We start from the raw sequence: 18303 nt of genomic DNA on the forward strand, positions 1-18303 counted from the left end.
TCATCAAGATTTACAGGCCCTCATAGCATGCCAAATAGATTCGACTTTCGTCATAGTCAAGATTTACAGGCCCTCATAGCTCGTCAAGATTTCTAGATAACTTTTATATTTAAACTAAATTCACGAATGGAAATAAATTTGTAATTAAACTTGCAACATCCGAACTCCTCGATGCCTACAACCTAATTCGAGAGGACTAGACGCTGATGAGCGAATGTAACGAGTCTAGCGTCGACGTCTTCTTCTCTTCAATCACCGGCTTTATCGAGTCTGAACGCGTCGATTCTATGCATTAAGATTCGGCTCATATGTAACCGCTGCTAATCAAACACAAGTATCAAGTCAAAACCAAAACACCAAACTTAGTCCGTACTCGAAATCTAACCACTCGATCTCACGTCGAGAGTCGAGAGTTTTCGAGACCCAAACAACAGCCTCGATACTCTAACTGAAGGAAGCAGCCAACAAACAACGAACCAAAACTAACATACATCACACTCAAGTCGCAATCGAAAAGGAACAACAAAAATAGAATTTAATCCAGCTTTCCGAACATTTACAACAAACATCAAGGAAATAAATAAAAAAACTAATCGATTTATTATACAAAACCACAACCGGCCACAATGCACGGCCATAACAATCACATTCAAAATCCACAGTATATTCTCAAATCCGATTAATATCCTCATATGACAAAGTTTCGAAATAACACTAGACAAATAACAATGTTCAGCCAGAATTTAAAACAAAATAAACATTAGACTCGCTATACGAACGAAAACCGATTCTCATATCCGACACTAGCTAAAGAACACATCATAACTTTAGTTACACAAATCAAAATGCAACAATTCTAATTTCATAACAAAGATAAATTCCGTAGATTTCCAACGAAATATTATAGGCCAAATTTGAGTCATGACAACTATCTCAAAAATAGCTCGTACTTTGTTGTTACACGCTTCAGATTTCTGTTTCGCAGCTTTGAATCAGTGTTTTTCAAAAATTCATAACTAAATCAACAGTCAACGGATTTTTACGTTCTTGTCATTTTAGAAATCCCATAGAGTCTACTATCGAGGAAAATTAACAACAAAAATAATCTTGAAATACATCAGACTATCCACGTCTGTTTTATCTGGCTGTGAAACTAAGAAAATCGAACAAACAATTTGAGCAAATTCAAAAATCAATCCTTACACATGAATTGAAGCCAACACGAGCAAAACACGAAGCCAATCAGCATGTAATCCATGAAAATCATCACAAGCAATCAAAAGTCCCAATTTAAAACCTAATTTTCGAGCAATTAGAGAGGGAAAAATTGAAACCCTCACTTAGCTTTTTCGTCTAAACAAGCGCTAGAAACCCTAGAACCCACGACTGAGAAGAGAACGAAAATAAGGGATCAGAAGAATCGGACGAACGAGAAATAAGAAGAAGAAATTAAAGAAGTGCTAAGGTCTTATCCTTCTTACCTTATTTCGGTGACTTTTTTTCTCTTCCAATCGATTTTCCTCCTCGAATTCGCCCTAGGAAAATCTCTGGTTAGTGTGTTTTTTTTCTTTCTGTGTTGCGTGGGTTTGGTCGAAGAGAAGTGACGAGGAAGAAGAAGAAGATCAGGCTTTTATATGGGCCAAGGATTCAATATTTACTCATTCAAACCATCGGCTTTTAGCCGGGCTCTCATTTCTGGCCCAATTTGTATTACCTGTTTCAAATGGGTCCTTCAAATGTGTTGCAATTGGGTCCTATAATATAATTTCTTAATTAAATCCATAATCAAATGGATAATAATTATATGATTTAAACCGAGAATTTTCTTGTTCGATTTTGATTAATTTAAATATATTCAAGGTGTCTCGAAAATAATTCTCGCTCTTGAAAATTTATTTATTTAATTAATTTCCGGAATTTCGCCTCAGAAAATAATTTATATTTGAGTCGAACTCAAAATTTCATTCACGCGTTATGAGATTCTAACATCGCAAAAATATGATTTAAATTAAACCAATATATGTATTGGACCATAATTCACTCAATAATTTATTTGCAACAATGGAAGCTCGTATTTTTTTTACTTCAAATTAGAAGTCGAGTGATACAAAAGTTTATACTTTACACTACCATTGACTCAAACACATTGTACATCATTCCGAGAGTGGGGGCAACTTCAATTTTGACTACACGTAGAGCTGCATACATCGGCTCATAAATGGAGAAAACCATGTCAAGGGAAGTACAAAAGAGGCGAGTCCATCACCGTTTTCTCCAAGTCTTTACTGGCGGTTGAATTCTTGAGTTTACTCGCTTCCCACGATTCTGACATAATGGTACATCCATATTGTTCCCACGTGGGTCACTGTGAATCCACGCACGTCTTAAAGTCCTCAACCTCCATCGACAAGTACACGGAGGATATCTCATAAGGCGAGAGAATAGGCACATCGAGACCTGTACATGAATAACGAACAAGTTTATATTTAAACTTCTATAACATAACTATTTCTATATTTGAGCATTTAAAAATAACTTCTTACTCGCTTCGGCGGCTCCAGCTATCATGTTCTTGAAATGATGGTATTTTACTTTGTTGAACGTGATATTCGTGTGGATGAAAAACTTGCTAATAAGATGGCCTACTTTTTTTCTTACTCGGATTCACCATCTCCGGAATCCTTTTATAGCCTCTCACTCTCAAATTGATGAAGAGACGGATCCAAGGGCACTGTGCCCGAGCCTCCACCAGGACGCTCATACCCGATAGCAAATCTTTTTGGGGCTTCTTCCTGATGGTTCTTTTTGAATTGTCTGAACAACTCCCTTATAGCCTCGGATTCTTCATCAATCATCAAGAGTCTATGTCAATCTTTGACTCACGTTAATATATCAAAACTCTTCTTCTTTTATCACGTTTGGGTGCTTTCTAGAAGCATTTTTCAAATCTCGGTTTGAATCTTGGGAGGAACTTTGGCTTTGGGCTTTTTCTGGGCAGGTTAGGTGGAAGGCCAAGAAAGCCCCCTTTCGGGGGGCCCGAGCCATCAGCGAGATACCACTCTGGAAGTTCGCATCTTCCCTGGGATCATTACCACTCAAGTGGTATTTCAGTCAAGTTATTCCGCCACTTTTCTTTTTCCAATCACAAAAGTGGCACATGATCTCGTTCGCACCCCCTTGAATAAGTGTTCAATACTTTCGTGCCCCTTCGTCCATAATTTATGTAAATAAAAAATTCACAATCACAATATCACAATCATAATTTCCAACATTTTTATACTTAATAACAAACTATTTCAACTAAAGGTTCCAAATAAAAAATCTCTCGATTCATACACGTTACATTAGGTCCACGTACCACAGGTTATCGTTCTTAAAAAGTAGACAGAATTGTAAATAGCCGGTTTACCTAGTATTATTTTTACACAGTTCCCTTTTCAAAATCATATCAAGTGAAATATGCATTCCACTTTATTACGCTTTAATTGCTGATATAGCAAGATCAACTAACAAGTCTAATTTATTATTAATTCACAATCCGCATACAAATCATGAGGTTTAATTAATTGTGTAACGCGGAGTCCTACTAATCGATATAAATTAAATATCACAAATAGACAAAATGGATATATGCATTCATTTCATCCTAGGATTAAGGTTATTACATAAATAACCCTAGTTTTAATATTAACGAATCAAACTTAGTTGATGATTTTACGCTTGGATCTCAGGAAGACGTTACTTGCTAGTCTTGTTCAACTTTCTTCTAATTAAAGTAGTCTAGATAAACCTTAGAGTCACGATCCTCAGGCCACATATCATGTTGTAGTACATAGTTTTAATTGGATTTGATCGTCCAATCGATCCTAAGACTACGAACTTAATCTTAAACTGTTCATTAGAAGATTCGTGTTGTAATTTTGTATTCTGTTGTTGTAAAGAGTAAATGAAATGAACGGTTAACAATAAATTATAAGTACTTGAATAAAAATTTGTTATAAGAACTCAAGTGTATTACTTATAATGAAAACATAACACAAGCATCGTAACTAATCACTCTTGCAAGTCTATCCAGGCTATGACATTATTACTGCTTAAGGCCACCCCTTTATTTTGTGATATTATTCTTCCAAAGTCCGAAAATTTATTATTTTGTGTACGATAAAAAGGTTATCATTTGGTTTGAGGAATTCCCTAAGCTATGCAAGAAAACGTGTAGAAATTTGAAATTAATGATGTTTATTATGTGTTGAAATATTAGTATTAAAAGAATTTAATACTTTATATATGGCTGATTTATGGCTAAAATTTGAGTGGGGTCCATTCTTTGAAATTGATTATTTTTTATGTACTATTATTCTTTGTTGCGTCGAATATAAGATTGAATATTTATTTGCCTAATTCAATGATATATTAAATGAGAAATTCACTAGTACAAAACTGAGATCTTACAACGCTTAAAAACAGTTGTAGAATCCATCATTGCATAAGCTTCTACAATGCTTAAACATCCGTTGTAGAAGCTTCATAGCTTCTACAACGCTTACGGATCCGTTGTAGAAACTTCTACAACGATAGAGTTCCATTGTCCAATTTTTAAAAATTCCAGAATTTCTCGTCGCAACGATGTATACTTCTCACTGCGGCGAGGTATTCTACAATGGATAAGACATCTTTTATAGAACTATCTCGCCATGGCAAAAATATGCACTGCCATGGCAAAAAATATATGGGTTCTGCCCCAATTCTCGCCACAACGATGTATATTTTGAGGTAGTTGTCTTCTAGATTTCCTTTTACCGCTACCGCTAGAACTAATAGTGGATGACATGGAATCTAAGAAACACAATTCAAAACATAATCTCAATTTCCAACTCAAATCCAATCATAATTTCAACTCAACTCAAATGAAGAACTCAATCTCAATTCCATCACAAGACCAAAAAAATTATATCTCAATCCCAACTAAATATCAAATGCAAACTCAATTCCAATTAAATATAAAAAAAAACATAGGGTGTTTCCACCTAAATTATATCAATTTATACTCTCAATTCTAAACAAACACCTATTTTCAACCTAAATTATACATAATTCTCAACCAAAAATTAACCTGGAGTGAAGACAAGGAGCACAGAGGCGTGGAAGAGAGAGAGAGTCGGAGTTATGGCCAGAGATACCTAGGCTTGTATGGGTTTGACGTGGTGGTGAGTTTTGTGGGTTTGTGGTTGAGGATTTTGTGGGTTTATGGGTTGGGGTTTGGGATTGTGAGTTTGTGGGGGCGGAGAAGAAGAGTGAGGGCAGAGGGAGAGAAGTGGGGGCGAAGAGAGAGAGAGAGAGAGATAGAGAGAGAGAGAGAGAGAGAGAGAGAGAGAGAGAGAGAGAAATGGGGGTGGAGAGAGAGTGAGGGTGTAGAAGAAGAGTGAGGGAGGAGAAAGAGAAGTGAGGGCGGAGAAAGAGAGAAGTGAGGGCGGAGAAAGAGAGGGCGGAGAGAAAGAGAAGTGAGGGCGGAGAAAGAGATAAGTGAGAGCTGGGAAAGAGAGGGCGGAGAGAGAAAAAGGTTGAAAAAGAAGAATTAAGAACAATGAAGAATGAAGAAGAAGAAGAAGAAGAAGAATAAGTTGAAAATTCAGGTGATTTTTTGAGAAAATTGAAATTTTTAGGTTTTAAAACGCTTCTACAATGCTTAGAGTAAGCATTGCAGAACTCTTACTACGGCTAAGGCTATTTCTCGCCACGGCGAGATTGCTAAAAAGGAATCCAAGAATTATCTCGCCGTCGCGAGAGATAGCCTTCGCCATGGCGCAAATTATCTTCTCCAAAAAAGGCTCTCTAGAACTATTCTCGCCGTGAAAAAGGCTAGCTCTCGCCGCGGCGAGAAGAACCCTAAAAATTCACGTCTTCTCGCCACAACGAGGTTCATTAAATGTCACCAATCTCACAACGCTTAGATTATCCGTTGTAGAAGGTTCCCGCCGTAGCGAGAAAAACATGTCGATCACTGCGGAGAAGCTTCTTCAGCGGATAGTCTAAGCATTGTCGGAGATTTGAAATATGGTACATTTTAAAACACTTATAATAAGTGTTATTGAAATACCAAGCTTCTACAACGCTTAGCCATAAGCGCTTGTAGAAAACCATGCTTCTACAACGCTTAGTCATAAGCTTTGTAGAAGCACCCAATCTCTACAACAATTAGTCGTAAGTGTTGTAGAATATGAGTTGTATAATCCAACATTTGTACTAGTGATTGATGATCAAAATGTGTTGGAAAATACCAATAACTTTGAAGGAATCATGAAAGTGTTGTGGTTGAGGGTGCTATTACAAGAGTTCCACATTGAAGAGATGTGTGGATTTTGTGTGAGCTTATATTTCAAATTTGGTCAAAAGGGTTTGGATTCCCAAGGGTGGCCTAGTTTTGTAGATGGACAAGGGCTTAGGGAAGCCTAAATCCACCATACGTGCGCGTCGCCGCTGCAGTCAGGCAGGTTGGGTTGGGCTTGGGCCTAAATTCCTATCATTTTTACTTCATATTTTAATTTTATTTTAAATAAATAAAATAAAATATTTATTAATTGGTGTTAATTGCTACGGTTTAATTGTGTAACCGAGCACTAATGAGCACATATTGTGAACATTCAAATGCAATTAACGTGCAATAACCATGCAGTAATGGTTTGAACGTTTTTCAAATGTTGTAATCATGCCTTTATAGCCGTGTTAGTGCTGAACATTTTTGTGCTAAGACTTGCCTATAAAAGTAGGCTAAGCTCTCATTCCAAACACATCAAGAGTTCTAATTTTCGTCTCTCCTTCATATATTGTTTCGCTTTCGTTCATAGCCCAGTGATAGCTTCTGGCAGAGTGGTTCTAGTTCGCCGTAGTCGGGACGAGTGGTGCTAAGCGCGTTTAGTTGTCATTGTATCCTGAGAGGCTTTCGCTCAAGTAATACAGCACCTGTGGAGGGTAATAAAAAGCTTCAGGAAAATCGTCCAACGGGCCTCGACGCTTTCTAATTTCCGATTCTCCTTCTTGAGCTCATACCGGTTAAGATTTATCCGGTTTATCATTTTTATCTTCCGTATTGTTTGTAATCTGTTTTTCTATTTTTTTTTATTAGTTTCTGGAAAAATTATTTTATTAAATTTCCGCAAGTTGTTTATATCTCGTCAATATTATTATAATATCGCTACCATTATGTAAACTATTTTTCTCTCGTCTCTTAAACTATTTTAATACAAAAAAAGCATTATTAATATAGGCTAAAACTTTAGCACATAAATTAGACACAAAAACTCCAAATCCATCAATCGTCAAAAGACGGTTTGTTATGGATGGGATGATCTTTTTTTATTCCATTGGTTTCATCCGGAGTAGTACTCAGTGGAGGATCAGGGCATTTGCACTTTTCGTTTACACAAAATTTATTAGTTGACCTTTGATCAATGCACACAAGTCTTTTACAATCTGAATCCTTTTTGCAGCGCAGTGCCGTCGTCACCCCTAATTCGCCACCTGCGTTTATGCATAAAATATTAAAAAGGAAAATTGTTGAATATGGTTAAACCATCGCCATGTGATAGATTTTGCACGTAATACCTATTTTTTTAGTCCATTAGAAAAATAGCTAATTTAAATGTTTGACATTGCTAAATAGCCAACGTTTTGTAAATTTTTTGTAAATAGTCACTTTCATATGTAAATCTTAAGTAAATATACACTTTCATGTACCAAACATGTTATTTACCTAAAATTTACGTGTGAAAGTGGTTATGTACCTAAAATTTATCAAACGTTACCTATTTAGCAATATCGAACGTTTCAATTGACTATTTTTCTGATTTTCTGTTTTTTTATATACACATTTTTAGGCTGACACCATAAAATATAGATGGATACATTCCTAACAAGTTTTATATTTGTAAATATAAAATTTAGTAAGAAATTGAAATGACAAGTATAGGGATTATTCTTGTACTTTTTTATAAATAAAACGGACCTCGTAAAAATCTAATTATTCAAGTACAAAAGTGCGACGGAGAGAAAAGAGTGTCTCAACCTCGTGAATTATTCTTGTACTGAGTTAACAACTTGAGGGACATACAGTTTATTTAGAAAAATTGTATTATATATGATTTTTTTTTTCAGTGGATTATTCATTTTTATCTTTTTCATATGGTAAAAAAAAAAATCTTGAATACTGCAAGTAATAGAAATACAAAATATTTCAAATAAAAATCCACGTGAAAAAACTTCAAAACATAAGAAAACGAACAATCGAAGTATAGAGAGATAGATAGATCAATATAGAGAGGGACTAACAAGCAATGATGAGTAGAAATAGTGCAGCAGACGCCATGTTGAGAGAAATTTTCTTCATATTGATCTTGATTTAGGGATTTTTCTTTAGATTGTGTTTTGTGGGGGATACAATTTATATATTTTTATTTTATCAATTTACCATGTTTGTTCAGACGTACGCCACAAAATCTGAAGATATAAAGATGTTAATCTAGTCTATAGTTCTTTTGTGGAATGTTTTAAATGGGAGATCTAGACCTCTTGATTACATATACTACTTTTACTATGTATCGACATTTTGGAGATCTGAAATCTTTTAATATTACATATGCGGGATCTAGAACTCTTAATTACAGATACTACTATATCTATTGGAGATCATTCCAAGCGTCTAGTCTAGAGTTAGTGATGTCCACGCGTTATAATGTGGTTGGCCCTAACTGTAATTTTTTTTTATTTTTTTTAGAAAAGCTTCTCGTTAAAACCTCTTCGCCCCCGATTGGTGCGAGGAAGAGAAATTACTGCCCTATTGCATCGAATTCAGCCTATACCAAACCCGTCATACTTCTCCCATACAAAGAGCGGGAGATCCCTTAACGTTACGAATCTGGAAGCACGAGATTGAATGACCCACTTACACACTTCGTGAGTTACGTAAATCGCTTTCCTAGGAATCCATTTAAATTGAACAGATCCAAAATCTCTTACATAATTAGGGATGACAATTTGACCTGTTATCCTCGTTCCGGTCCGTTACCCGATTTATTCGGGTCGGGTGATACCCGTTCTCTTTGGGTAAACGGGTAATACTCGTTAAGGTTTTAACGAGTCCGGCTACGGGCAATGGAATAGTCATCCCGTACCCGGTTACCCAAGACCCGACCCGTTAACTTTTAAATATTTAAAAAGATAATAAATTTTTATATGTTGCAATGAAGATGATAGCATTGCAATGAAGATGACCAAATTTACAATGAAGATGATCAATTTGCAATGAAGACTTCTTTTGTATTTTGTATTTATTTATTTTGAATTTTAATGTTCTTTATATTGTAGTAGCACTTTGATATTTTTCACCTAAATTTTATTATTTTTAAACTTTATATTGTTGATGGATTTTTATTTTATAAACGGGTAAGTGGGTCTACCCGACCCGCTACCCTTTTTTTAAACCGAGTAAACGGATAACGGGTCCAATATTTTTAACCCGCTTATCCAGCGGGTATTCCCGTTACCCGGTCCGTCTCAAAATCCGGGTAAACGGATCCGGGTAACGGGTAAAAAATTATAGCGGGTACGGGTAACGGAATAGGTGTACCCGACTTTACCCGTACCCGTTGCCATCCCTATACATAATCTAAAATAACATAAAATAAACCAAAAAGCTCCCAATTAATCACAGACTTGGCAGATTCCAAGCTGATCATTACTCCTTGGTTATTACCCTTCGAACACCATATTACTCAACTTCTGATGTTTCACCAATTAGCATGCGGAGTACACACCATACTACTCTATTACGTACTTGACCGAAATCCAGAGAACTTTAATCCTGCAATCTCTAGCGCCCACACTCACAGCTGCCTCGACGGATTTGAAAGAAGCGTCGATGTTGATTTTGACGAGACTAGGGTTCGGAGGAGACCAGCAGCTTCTCGGCCTCGCGACAAGATTCTTTGGAACAACGATTGCATGCTTCACAACTCTGAGTTGTTTGCTTGATTTGGCTTTGATATGAATCAGAGGCTTCTCGAGATTAGCCTTTACGCCGTTGGTCCATTTGTTATTCTAGGAACACCAATTTTCCTTTAGAAGAACCGTCGCGAGAATGATAAATTTGTCGGCATCATTGTTGTTGATGCTCGGAAATGGATCAACACTTAAAACTAAAGTGGTTCGATCCAGGGCCAGACTCTGTGACTGCACTAAGGACAAAATTATATGAATCTCTTTAACTCTAAGCTCCGTGCTAAGGTTTTGAGCCTTGTTCGTGAGTTTTGCTCCAGGTTAATCTCCAACTATGGGTTGAGCTCCAAGTTAAGCTCTAGCTATGCATTGAGCTCCAGCTACGCCTTGCTTGCATGTTCCTAAGAAAAGAGAACACTTGAGCTAGTGGGGCACGGAGACAGTACCACTGGCGTACGCTCCGATGCTCAACATTAGTGTGATTGCGTTAGGGGCGTAAGAAGTCTTGAGAGAAGAATCTCAGCAAGATGTTAATTTTGGCAGAGTTTCGAGTGTATAGAAATTTGTTACCTCCCTCTTCGCGGAAAAGGAGTATTTATAGGCGTTGGAGGAGTCAATAACTCCTTGTCCATGCCTTGGGCGGCAAGGGTGTAGATGGCCTGGCCAGCCATGTACGAATGGGCCCGCCAGATGAAGGCAGGTCGGCCATGCTAGGAGGCCGGCCGGCTGCGTTAGAGAGGCGGCCATAGGGAGCCAATGGGCTGGTCACCGGGTCAGAGGATTGGAAAGCGTGACAAGACCATCCTTGGCCAGTTGGCTGTGTCAGGGAGGCGGCCAAGAGGCTTTAACAGGCCATTCACTAAGTCAAAGGACCGACAAGCGTGACTGGATCAGCCTTGTGATTGAGGGACCGGTCACCGAGTCAAGGGACCGACATGCGTGACTAGACTTGCTTTATGCTTGAGGGGCCGGTCACCGAATCAAGGGACTAACATGCGTGACCGGAGTTGTGCTTCAAGAAAGACCGACCGATGTCAAAGTGACACTAGGTTAGGAGGCCGGCAGGAGTCGCCCGACCGGGTGTAGTCATTGGGTTGGCGCAGACTTCCCGCCTGGTGCGTTAGTAGGCCAGCATGAGTCACCCGACTGGCTGGATTCACTGGGCCAGCAGGGACTTCCTGCCCAGCGCGTCAGGAGGCCGATGAGAGTCACCCGACCAGTTGGAGTCAGGAGGCTGGCCAGGGTCAGAGGGTCAGCCGTGGTGCTGCTCCCGTGGCATCATTACAATGGTGTGTGTTGTTGCGTCCGTGTTTCGAGAGCTTTTCATCGGATCTTTTTTAAGATCCTCGGTCCGATTGAGCGCATTAAATTCCTTCTATTAGCTTCTCCAAAGTTGTGAACCATTTTTCATCGCTTGTAGGTCGTGCGCCTTTGATTCTCGAAACCGAGAATGAGGGCATAACACTAGTCCTCCATATTTATTGGTCGGCATAGATCTAGCGATAAACTTATTTCCAGCTCCTACTTTCCATGTCATTCGAGGTTTGTTTCTCGCCTTTTGATTTTTCTTGTATTTTTGCATTTCTTTCTTGAAAATCAATGCCCATGCCTGGTCAGTGAAGGAGGGAAAGGGAAACTGCCGATTTTCCTTTCCTGCCCGTGTCTTTCTCCCTTTTTGGCTTTATTCGCGCCTCTTATTCTCTTTCTCTCTCATTCTCCCTGTTTTATGCTCTCTCTCTTTCTTAAACTTGTATGCATTGACCACTAAACATTTTTTGTTGATTCTCCCGAGTTGGAGTTTGATTATTCTTCTTTAAATACTGCTAGTTCGGAGATCATTTGGAGCGAACTCTCGATTCTTCATTCTACTATGACGAATGCCGCTCCTTCTTCATTCTTGGAGATGCAAGAAGCAGATGCGTGGCTAAACAGTGGGGGAGAAGGCGGAGACTTCGGCCGTCATGACCGGGCTGGTGGACGTGACAGGGCCGGCCGGTCATTCCTTCCGTTTTGACGCGAACGGGCCAACAGAATGCCACACGGCCGATACACTCGACTCGCCCATCTTCAACCCGACCGACTGGCATGTCAAGGCCAGTCTCGTCTGAGCATGCCGGTACGTCAGGGTCAGACACGATCGGGCCGGTCGGAGCATTGGGACCGGACAGTGGTGCCCCGTCCTTGTTGATGACGCTCTAGTCGCCTTTCGAGGCGATGCTGCTCATCAGGAGAGTAGATTTTGTGATGCTTCTGGATATCTGGTGCCGATGAATCAAGCAACCATGGTGGGAGTGCAAGCTGGACAGGAAGATGATGATTCGTATGTGGTCTTGCGGCGTTATTCCTTCAGTCTTGATAAGGAGCGTATAGCCATTGTTGGTTCCGATAGTTTGAATGATGATGAAATCAAGCCGGTGGAGAATTTGACATGGACCAAGGACTGTAATTTGCTGACGCGAGTCATTCCACTTGGAAAGCCAATCATTGATGATTCTTTCGATTGTTCGAGGCTCGATATTCGAAGCATAATCTCCCTCAATCGTTTTTAGGCTCTTCGGGAGGCATCGATATCCTTTCGGATGTGGAGGTTCGCCAACCGCTTTGTGATGATCGACCCTATCTTTCACGTTGTGGTTTTGCTTCCGTCCTACTTGTTAGTCTCACTGGGGAGACTTCATTCGCCTTTTGAGCCCATTGTGCATGAGGTGCTCTCCCCACTTCAGGTGCATACTTCCCAAATGAGTCCTTATATTTATCGCGTGCTTGCTTTATGTCATATGCTTTGGTATGAGAATGAGGGAAGGCGTATGACTGCGGATGACTTCTAAATTCTCGTCGCGGTCTCTGAGGTGAAGAACTATTCCAACTTCTATCAAGTCCGTTATCGCGGTGGTACACGACTGGTCGGTGATGCGGACTTTAAGAACTGCAAGCTGTGGGTTTGGGTGGCCTCTCATGCGTTTAGGACTGCTCCATTGCGTTTTGGTCTGGTTGCTGACTTCTCTCTTGATCCTGATGCCAACGAGTCTACTTTCGCTAGGTCATTCTTCTTCTCAGCCACCCCTCGAGCCAAAGAATTTGCGAGGACCCGGCCATGTCTATAAGCTAAAGAAGGCTCTCTATGGCTTGAAATAGGTGCCGAGGGCCTGCTCTGAAAGGCATACTGTATTTCTATTTGATCATGGCTAAGATCGAGGGAGATTAGACAAAGCCTTGTTTGTGAAACACATGAGGTCAGAGTTCATTATTGCTTAAAGTTACGTTGATGACATTGTATTTGGCTCAAGTTCGTAGAAGTTGGTCGAACAATTTGTTGAACAAATGCAATGAGAATTCAAGATGAGCATGGTAGGGGAGCTATCATACTTTTTAGCATTACAAGTGAATAAGAAATCCGATGACATCTTCATTTCACAAAGCAAATATGCTAAGAGTCTAGGGAAGAAGTTTGAGTTGAAGAAGGCCAGTCACAAGAAAATCATGCAGCTACGCATATCAAGATCATCGAAGATAAGAGTGGTGTTCTTGTTGATCAAACTCTCTATAGAATCATGATATGAAGTCTCTTATACTTGACTACAACCATAACTAATGTCTCTTATTCAGTGGGTATTTATGCCAGATATCAAGCGAATCCTAAAGAGAGCCATCTGGCTAATATGAAGAGGATAATCAAATATGTGTCCGGCACAATTGATTATGGTATTTGGTACAAAAAAGACACTAGCTCTAGTCTGCTGGACTTATGTGATGTTGACTGGGCTAGAAGTGTAGAAGATTGAAAGAGCACATCTGAATGTTGTTTCTTTTTTGTGAAACAATCTTGTTTTCTAGTTCAACAAGAAGAAAAATAGCATCACACTTTCCACTGCTAAGACTGAATTCATAGTAGTTGGCAGTAGTTATGCTCAATTACTATGGATGAAGCATATGTTGTTCGAGTATGGGGTTTAATAAGATGTTATGATCCTTTACTGCGATAACATGAGTGTTATACCTATTAAACTCGTGTCGGTGGTACTCACAAGTCAACGACTTGTGCTTAGCGGGCCATGCCGGTCCTGCGCTGAGTACTCGAAGGAATGGGTGAAGGTCACGCATCGCGAGCTCATTGCTAGCTGGAAGACTCACCGGGGGCTGCCCTGAGCGCCCCGGGGCGTAGTGGGTGAACCTATAACATTGTCATAGTTCAAGATAAATTTAGATATTGGAACATTCTATATATTTTTAGTATGTCATTTATCAATATATAATATAATGAATTATATAAATATTTAAATATCATCAATATAAATCAAGCAACCCGCAGCATCGCGTGGGAATTTTGCTTGGATATCCATAAATGAAATGTAATAACTATGATAGTATATACATACATATATTTATATATAACGCAAAGAAAATATATAACAGCATATACATATGTAAAAAGAAGTTTAAATATAACAAACGATGCAATCTAACGTTACTAATGCTGTATTAAAATTAGGGGTGTGCGTTGTCCGGTCCGGTCTAAAATCGGTCTTCAAATCGGACCGGACTGTTTCAAAGAGTTTGAAAATTTTTAAACCGGATAGGACCATTTAAGAAAATAAACTAAACTGGAGCAAGCCGTTTTAGACCGGTCCGGTTTAGACTGTTATAAACCATTTTAAGTATTTTTTTTAATTTCTTTACAAATTTAATTAAAAATAGCAAAAACTAAAAAAAGTATAAATATTAACATAAATATTTATTGATTAAGATGTCTAACTCAAATTAGTTCAGTCAAATTACGGCGACGATAGCGTACTCGTATTGTTTTAGCGTTCTCGAGCGCTTGCCAATGATGTCCACGCCCCATTTGGCAAAGGATCGAGGACCAATGATGCTGCACATAGGTGTCAGTGGCTCCTTTGATAGGTGGGTGAAACGCTGACACTTGTCGCACCTTCTTGCCCATACGTAGGCGTCCTTCGTCATGTATGGCCATAAATAGCCCTATTTGAGGGGTTTTTTTTTGCAAGCGAGAGTCCTGTTGAGTGGTTTCCACGGGTAGAGAGCGAGATTTGAGAGTTTGAAGTTTCTAGTGCAGGTCTCGTTCAATATTTGGGTCGTGAAGGGCGATGAATTTTCCTCACCTGTACCATAGGCTCCATAATCGTCTACACCGGATTCTCAGATGTCACGTTTAGGAGTTTGTGAATCATTTTGACAACATAAAGACCAGTTGTTGGAGTAATACCTTACTCGGGAGGGGTTACCTACAACCTTTCGTTCGATCCTTGGTTTGTGCGCTGGTTCCCATTTGGTTGCTCATTAGGCCTAGAGCTCAAGCCCTTTCTCAAGTCGTCCCCACGCGCGTTGCGTTGGGTGATCAGATGATCCATTACATCTTAGTTAGTGGCAAAAAAGGTGCGAGCTTCGTCTTGGACGTCTCATCTTTTATGCGCCCTGGCTTTCCTTAACGCCCTCTCTTTGACCAAGTCGGTCATGAGTTGAACATCGGGAGTTTTCTTCTTGGGAATCTACAGGTGCATTTGGCATCCTAGGTTAAGGATCAGATGGTTCGGCTCCAATCGCGACGGGGAGTCCCCCGTCCGTAGCGAGAGAAGTCACAGTGTCTTCGAAATCCTCAACTCCCTCGTAATTGAGATCATCCTCTTGATCCTCGTTTCTGATGTTTTTGGGGCCCTTGTTGGGAATCCCCTCTATTTGTATAGGTTTTTTCACAGCCACTCGGTTACGAAGTCTAACATTAGCCTCTTGAAGCTTGCGAATGTTCTCATGCGTCTCGCTCATACAGGCGTCCCGTGCGTTTTAAGTTGGAGATGGTGAGCGAGTCGAGCACTCTTCAGAAAGTGACTCTTCATCACCATACGCTTGAGAGTGCAAGAAGTATTTAGAGCTTCTTGATGTGTTATTTAGGTTTTTGCTTCCCTCGGAACGTGCGGGTTGTTGATTGTTCATCTTTTTCTCGAGTTTGAGAAAATTGGATTTTTTAAGAAGATTGGAAGAGATTTCAGATTGTTTTATGTTGGGAAGTACCCTTCTTCTAGAGCCAAAATGTTGTCATTGTAGATCGAACAACGATTGAAGACTTCGACAAGTTTGACCCAGGGCCAAACCAAGTGGTCGCACCCGAGCCCAAGTGTGAGAAACTCGTAAGTAACGAATGCCGCTCCTCTAGCTCAAGAACGTTTCTCGCTCATCGCAGAGAGATGAGAATAAGAAGAACACAAAGTAAGATAAAAGGGCGCATATGCAGTGCCTCTAGCGCGTGCTCCGAAGCTCAACATTAGTCTGATTGCTTAAGGTGGAGGCACCGATATTTGTAGAGAATATTTTAGGAGATTTGTGGCTTGATCAGAGGAAACTGTGTGTGGATGGTCATCAATAGCATTTTAGAACTCTGGATTCGATTAGAGAGTGTTCAGAAAAGGTAACATGGATCCATATGAAGAGAATGGTATTTATAGTGATGAGAAGAGCTGAAAAAGGTCTCTTAGGCGGAGGCAAGGTATGCACGCGCGAGTGCTTGCTAGCGCGCCTCACAGGGGCAGGCGCGTCGCACCATGTCAATCGCGCGACGCACACGCCTCTTGTTGTGAGGCACGCGCATAAGTTCTTTAGATGCTCGTGCGAGAGGAAGGGCTCATCGCGCCAAGGCATGGCGCAATGAAAGCCACTCGTTGTGCGCATTGCACACCTTGGCCCGCGCGGCGCGCGCAACCGCTTTGTGCGCGGTTGGGGTTTATGCGAGCGATAGGTCGGCCCATTGAGCTTTTTTATCTGTAATTTATCGCAAGTCGCGATGAATTTAATATTTTAGGCTTTTCGAGAACGACTGACAACAATTATTATTCTTTTTTATTATGGGAATCAAAATAAAATAAATTAAAGTGGTTGAGTTTTTCCTCTCAACTACGATTTAAGAAAAAAATTATAAATAAAGGCACTAGGAGAAAAAAAATTAAGAAGTATATCTCCTAGGATGAAAAGTCGACTATTCTCTCTCTCTCTCTCTCTCTCTCTCCCTCTCTCGAAAATCCCATCTCCCAAAACTGTATGTTTCATTGCTTCAACTAATATCTAGTTGATTCATTCAAAACAAAGAAAAAGTTAGACACGATTTCGTCCTTGTTTATTGGGAAAACGTCTTAAAAAATGTGGTGTCAATAGCCAAAGTTTCAGAAGTCAGAGATTCAAAATCCTTTGGAGTTCCGAAAACCTAAGTATTCGAAATAATAATTTAGAATCTTAGAGGAAATTTTAGTCGAATTCATAACGCATCATGATGAATAAAAAAGTAGTGAGTTTTCTTCATCTGGATTTAATTATTATCATTTTTCAAGCCATCGATTAATATTAATTATAGAAGGAAAGGGTTAGGATTTTATGTAATTTATTTTTTTGTACATTAAATATATGTTGTACTCGGATCACGACGAACAACAAAGATGAGACAATCACGTCTCGATGAATAGGCCGAGTTAAAGTCAAGGGAGACTGTTTGGCTGGAGGGCTGCCGCTCGTCAGCAGCGACGAAGGCTGGAGGCGCCAGGCTCGTCAGCCCGGCACGGCGCGCTGGAGCAGAGAAGAACTTGATGGGCCTTGGCCAAACACCGAACTTATGAGTCTTGTTGCTCGACTGAGACAAGGATAGGGCCATGGCTCACCTTCTTGGTTGGCAAGCAGGCCCATGGGCCTGAATAATTAAATTTTTTTAATAAATGGGCCCAATATTCATTTATAAGTAATATTAAACAGTTTTAATTAAATTAATTATAAGAGTAATAAATTCGGAATTGTTTTATTTTGGGACATTTCCTTATGTAGGACTAAATTAAGGCCCATTTCCAATTTCCTACTATTTTAAAAAATTTACCAAACTAGGACTAGTAAAAAAAAAGTCAAATGAGAGATAACAAAATTCTACTTATTATACCATCGTACTAATTACCAACCTACCATCTTCCCCAATAAAATCTCTTCTTTTTTCTCTTTCTTTCTCTTTTTACCGCTCAGCCCATCGAGCTCACCCTAATTTTTTTTTTTACTAGTCCTAGTTTGGAAAATTTTTGGAAAAAGTAGGAAATTGGGAATGGGCCTTAATTTAGTTATACTTTTGACAATTTCCGTTTTATTTTTCATGGGATGATTAGATTGGGCCCAATACATTCTTCTTGGGCCTAAAGGGTTTTGGCTTTGCTTGTTTTATTGTTTACGGGTTATAGAATAACTACGAAATCAAAACCAAAATTCATTAATTATGTTGAATGCTTTAATGTTTGGCTGCTTGATACTTAATATCGCCCTCTCGTTACATAAGGC

At 39.5% G+C, this 18303-nt stretch overlaps 1 long non-coding RNA gene across 1 annotated transcript; it reads right to left on the reverse strand.

Moving 5' to 3' along the window:
- Positions 1–1599, reverse strand: LOC149402188 (uncharacterized). Its single transcript, XR_016296152.1, has 2 exons — positions 1482–1599; positions 1–317 (listed from the first exon to the last, which is right to left on the reverse strand). It is a non-coding gene; the product is annotated as an uncharacterized LOC149402188 (long non-coding RNA).
- Positions 1600–18303: the final 16704 nt, after the last annotated feature.

Source organism: Urtica dioica, chromosome 3 (assembly GCF_054948205.1).
Source record: "Urtica dioica subsp. dioica isolate 48M chromosome 3, U.dioica_male_clone48M_v1_H2, whole genome shotgun sequence".
NCBI classification, from domain to species: domain Eukaryota; kingdom Viridiplantae; phylum Streptophyta; class Magnoliopsida; order Rosales; family Urticaceae; genus Urtica; species Urtica dioica.